At 36.0% G+C, this 6000-nt stretch overlaps 3 protein-coding genes across 18 annotated transcripts in view; 2 read left to right on the forward strand and 1 right to left on the reverse strand.

Annotated features, from left to right (window-relative positions):
* The window catches only part of lyrm7 (LYR motif containing 7), a 434641-nt gene that overhangs the window by 309922 nt on the left and 118719 nt on the right, over positions 1-6000 (forward strand). The window lies entirely within an intron of this gene.
* plppr1 (phospholipid phosphatase related 1) overlaps positions 1-6000 on the reverse strand; it is a 373854-nt gene that overhangs the window by 297929 nt on the left and 69925 nt on the right. The window lies entirely within an intron of this gene.
* The window catches only part of palm2akap2 (PALM2 and AKAP2 fusion), a 219445-nt gene that overhangs the window by 145572 nt on the left and 67873 nt on the right, over positions 1-6000 (forward strand).

Below are 6000 nucleotides of genomic sequence, written 5' to 3' on the forward strand. Positions count from 1 at the left end.
AAACCTTTTTTTTTATTAGTGATTAACAGTTTTATAGATTCTCAGGCAGGTTTCAGCATGGAATACAGAATACAACTCTGAAAAGAATCAACATTTTGTTTTTTTGTTTTTGCCCTATTATAGACCCACCCCAAACTAATCCCCAACTACTACTTTAAGGTTCTGGCTTGGTTATCAGTAAATATAATTAAGGCCTCTATCTTATATAATATAGAAAAAAAATTAATAAAATACAATAAAAAATTAAATGAAACAAATGAATGGGTAAGTTTAGTCAATAACATATCAAATTTACACTGTTGACATCAGTATATTTCTCATACATTTATTACTGTTCCATTTCCAAACAGTTTAAGTACTTGGACCATTTTTTAAAGTATTGGTTTAGCTTGTCCATTTGCTTATGAAACATTTTTTCAAATGCGGCCACTCTAGCAAGTTCTACTGCCCATTCTTGGAAGGAAGGGGCCTCCTCTGATTTCCAGCTGCTAAGAATTATTTGTCTGCCAATCAGTAAACTGGTTTGGACCCAAAATTTTATGTTTTTATCTTTTATTTCGTTGTCTGTCCAACTACCTAGTATAAACAGTCTAGGGCATAGTGAAATGCGAAAGTCTAAAACTGAGCAAATGTGTTCATGAACTCTTTTCCAGAAATCCTGAATTTTTGTACAAGACCATAGAGCATGAACTAAATCACCATCCTCGATCTCACATCTCCAACAATAAGGTGTATTTTTTAACCTGAGCTTAATCAGTCTGAAAGGAGACCAATAGAAACAGTGTATAATCTTAAACTGTATAAGGCGTGCTTTATCCCTAGATGCTGTTTTAACATTCTTTAAAATTCCATGCCATTCTTCATCATCAACTGTCAGATTCAGATCTCTCTCCCATATTTTCTTAAGGGCCTGTGAAGTTCCATCACAGAGTTTTGAATCAACCAGGAGTAGTACATGGATACTTCATTACCCTTCCCATATATTAAAAATATCCTACAGTGAGCATCTGCTGATACAGGAAACTGTGTACTAGAACCAAAAGTTATACAGAGTAAATGTCTTAACCGTAAATATCGGAAGAACTGGGATCTAGGTATATTGTACTGCTGTTGTAAATGTTCAAAGGATTTCAAACTACCATTTTCGTAAAGATCTCCTAGTTTAACAATGCACTTCTTTGCCCATTCTTTTCAAAAAAAGGAAACTTTATTAATACATAATTTAGGATTAAACCATATGCTTGAGCTATCATTTAAGTAGGGGTCAAAGCTACACAAACGCGAAATCTTTAGCCATATTATCTTTAAATGTGAAATAATCGGATGATTTTTCACCCTTCTATGCAGTTAAACCTTTTTTTATTATTATTTACACAAATTTTAAGAAAATGCTTAAAAATTTTAAAAGAACTCAACGATACAATCTGGGCAAATTTTTGTACCATTTTATTATGTAAGGGATGAAAACAACCGCTCTAAAAATGCATCAGATAAATATTTTTTTTCAATTGTTTTGCATAAATCTGTTATTCTACCTTAGTCCTGATTAAAACTACTAAACTGCCTAGAAAATGACAGGATTTTAACTCTTTAATTGGCAAATTCATAAAAGATGTTACTGATTAGATAAAAAAAAACACACACACACACACACAAAATGACATATTTTCAATATAAAAAATAATTATGGACTTGATTTTTTTAACTTACAAATATCTTTACATATATAAAAAAGAAAAAGATTAAATTGTTTAAAAAATATATTTTCCACATAAATATATAAACCACAACCTGCATGCTTTCTTCATCTCGGGAAGGGGGGGAGTATTTCATATGCTGCAAATGAGAACTGAATTTAGAAAAAGTTTTAAAACAAATCTTTGCCCTTTTCAAACTAAATTAAATATGTAGGTTAATGCAGGGGTTCTCAATTGGTTTGGCCATGGGACCCACATTTTTACACGGTCCTCAAGCCGTGACCCAAATTTTTAGGAACTATAATACAATTTTAGAAATTATACTTAATTTGTATTTATTTGCCAGCATACACAAGTAGTGACAGATACATCATAAGAAATTCACCAAGACTGAATAAACAATATTTTATTGCTGTCATTTAACAAAATGGATCAAATTATAGAAATATTACAAAGTAAAAAAGACAAATAGAGTTAATAATAAACTCTTAATAAAACATGTTTTCTGGTTTCTAAATGTTGTTTTAATTTAGAAGGTTTAATGCTCTCTTATGAGAGCACCTCACTACATATCACACTGAGGCTTTAAGTCTTTTTTGTCGTCAATATATATGTCCGTATTTTACATATTCGGGGTCGCACTTGCGCTTAGACATATCTGTTGCAATAATTAAATGAAATTTCACATGTCAAACGGTAGGGTTTATATAAAAGTCCGCTACAAGCAAAATATGTAAAAAAAATTTACTTTTGTTGTTTTTTTTTTTGACCACACACTCCGTGACCCACCAGTTAAGAAACACTGGGTTAATGGACGCCTTCAGTGAGTGAGTTTCCACCGTTTCGTCATGCATGAAAGTAAAGGAGTAAAGCAAAGAGTAAAAGTAAAGTAAATGTAAAGAGGCTGAATGGAGGAGGCTCGTTCTTTATCCTTGCACATATGGTCTGTTTAACAGTTTTCTTGCAAGTGAAGTGTTCAGTTTTGTCACTCACAGGAAAAGTAAGATGAAACTCTGATTGGTTTAATGCACGTTATACTTAAAACACACCCATAACTCATTAAGTGAATAAGCACAACACTGTTAGACCATGCCTCAGGGGGCAAACCATATTTTTCCATCCTTAAAATAAAAAAAGTGGATATAGACACACCCTTAATGCTTTTGCCCCATGCGCTTTAGATTTTGCACTTAGATCATTAAAATAGAGCCCTTAGACAACATTTTTAGATTGCAAAGCCATGACATCATATAGTCATGCTTTCTTGATTGTTGGTGGTTTTCTCTGTTGGGAAGAAGTACAATATGTCATTTTTACTGTTAATCATCAGTTGGCACCATTAACCAATCAAAAAATGTCATCAAAATGAAAGTCAATAGAGCAAAAAGTCCTAGGAAATAACAAAAGGGTACTAAATTTGAACAATTCACAAGGGTTAACTGTAAATTTCAACATAGGCTCATTCTGAAAACGTAGTCTTATTTACATTTCTGGAGGCCGCAAATTATGTAGTCAGAAGTACACATGGCTGCATTTCATTTTTGAAACGAACGCTACAGGGCGCCATTCCTTTTCACGCTTACCAGCTGACCACTTATCTCCGTGTGGACGGCTTTCTCGCCGAAACCAGTTTGTCCAGATAGCTCGTCATGTACGTCGGCGGACTTGAGACGCAGAGAGGAGTTGACCATAATGACTGGGTTCGAGTCCAGGGAAGAACGGTTCCAGAAAGCAGGTAAGACAAAAACAGAATCCAAAAAAAAAAATTTAACAAGTAAAAACAGGGTGAGAATGTGGTCAAATCTGAAAACGTGGTAAAAATCAGACAAGGGCTCTTCTTTTTCTGGATTGCTTTTGTAAATTGTTGGTTGGCTCAAGGGCAGTGGGTGGGCGGGTCAATCGATAAAATTGGTTGGGTTTAGGGAAGGAGGAGGGTGGGTCGGTTGATTACTCGGTCAGTCAGTCAAACAGTCAGTCAACAGCGGCCTCTGGTGGGCTTACGTGAGGACAGCAGACGCGAAAGGCACTCGCGAAAGAAATTTGAGATATGAAAAAGTGCACACAGCGGCCTCTCGTGGATTTGCGAAAACAAAAACTGCAAAAGTTCGTACCTCCTGGGACGTATTTCATGGCCTCCAGAAACAAATATAGAGGTGCGTTTCAGAATGAGCCTGGGTTGGTAAATTTAACCGTAATTAAACTTCCTGCACAAACAACCTATTTTTATTTTAGGTGGAATTTATTTATTTGCCTGTTTAAAAAAAATTATAATGCTTTTACAGTGCTCCAGTACACTTTTTGATTTTCTCAACAAAATTATATACAAAAACAACCTAATTAAGGAAGCTTTAAATCACTAATTATAATCTAAACAATAAAACGAAAAGATCTCTGACTTCCAAAGTTCTTATGAGTATCCGGAGTTTAAAGTTGTCTGCAACGCAGGATTACAGAGCAGCTCATGGTGTAATCCATCGACAGCGTGCCGGATCACCACTGCAGAAATAAAAGTGAATCTCCCTGTGCTAACAAACTGAGCGAAAACACACGCGTGCTTTGATTGAAATCATGGAGCGTTGCTCTTCTGGACTCTTTCATTCACACCTGCCGTCCAGATCAGAGCGAAAGCCCTCATCAGCTGTTATTAGGGCTCAGATCAAGCCAATGGAAACAGACGTGTGCCGTATAATGAGCGAGGGGGGGTAGGGGTGCAGTGCACTGTGGGATACAAGGCTAATCTCCATTCGTTAGCATCAAAATTAAGCCTGCTTTTGTGTCTCGGTGCTGCATGATAAGCATCGCGAAGGCTAACATGAATGGCTGTTCATCTGTGTATGTTTTAAGGGATTTTCGGTCTTCATAATTCAGCTTTCAAGTTCTTTTGGATATAGTTTACTTGTATTAAAATACTGTACACTCACCGGCCACTTTATTAGGCACACCTTACTAGTAACAGGTTGAACCCCCTTTTGCCTTCAGAACTGCCTCAATCCTTCGTGGCATAGTTTCAACAAGGTATTGGAAATATTCCTCAGAGATTTTGGTCCATATTGACATGATAGCATCACGCAGATAGGTTTGTCTTCTGCACATTCATGATGCGAATCTCCCGTTCCACAACCTCCCAAAGGGGCTCTATTGGATTGAAATCTGGTGAATGTGGAGGCCATTTGAGTGCAGTAAACTCATTGTCATGTACAGGAAACCAGCTTGAAAGGAGTGGCACCCGGTGTGGTCTTCTGCTGCTGTAGCTCATCCGCCTCAAGGTTTGACATGTTCAGAGATGCTCTTCGGTTGTAACGAGTGGTTATTTAAGTTACTGTTGCCTTTATATCAGCTTAAACCAGTCTGGCCATTCTCCACTGACACCAACAAGGCATTTGCACCCACAGAACTGCCGCTCACTGGATATTTTCACTTTTTCAGACCATTCTCTGTAAATCCTAAAAATGGTTGTGCGTGAAAATCTCAGTAGATCAGCAGTTTCTGAAATACTCAGACCAGCCCGTCTGGCACCAACAACCATGCCACCTTCAGAGTCACTTAAATCCCCTTTCTTCCCCATTCTAATGCTCGGTTTGAACTGCAGCAGATCCTCTTGACCATGTCTAGATGCCTAAATGCATTGAGTTGCTGCCATGTGATTGGCTGATTAAATTTGCTTTAACAAGCAGTTGGACAGGTGTAGCTAATATAGTGTATGTTGTTCCCAGCAAACGATATTAGGTTCTAAAAATGTTTCCTTAGCATCTTCATTGGGTTTTATAATGTTGTTTTAAATATTCCTAAATCTTTCAAAACATCTGTTTTTCATATTTATACATGATGTATTAACATACGTTTTTGGTTATAATCACATCAGTCAAAATTTTCTTATGATATTTCAGTCTCATGTTAAATTAATGTTCTTTAAAACATGATTGGAATGAATTAATTTCAATAATTTTCTTTTCAGCTTAGTGCCTTTATTATTATGGGGTCGCCACAGCGGAATGAACCGCCAACTTATCCAGCACGTTTTACGCAGCGGATGCCCTATGGAACAAAATCAATGCCAAAAGGATTTAAATAAAAACACATTGAATAGCACAAGCTGAAAAAAATAATGCATTGAATTAACAACTTGCATTTAAAAAGCTTGCATTTTAATGACTTGAATTGCCTGAGTTTGTATTTTTAGGGCCTGAAATTTAACACAGCTGTTTATTTAAGTTGTGAATATTTCAACTAAAAATACGTTTTCGTACTTAAAAAAAATCTATAATTCATATTCAATTACCAGATTTCATGTATATTATTTAAA

Source organism: Danio rerio, chromosome 10 (genome assembly GCF_049306965.1).
Source record: "Danio rerio strain Tuebingen ecotype United States chromosome 10, GRCz12tu, whole genome shotgun sequence".
In the NCBI taxonomy this organism is placed as follows: domain Eukaryota; kingdom Metazoa; phylum Chordata; class Actinopteri; order Cypriniformes; family Danionidae; genus Danio; species Danio rerio.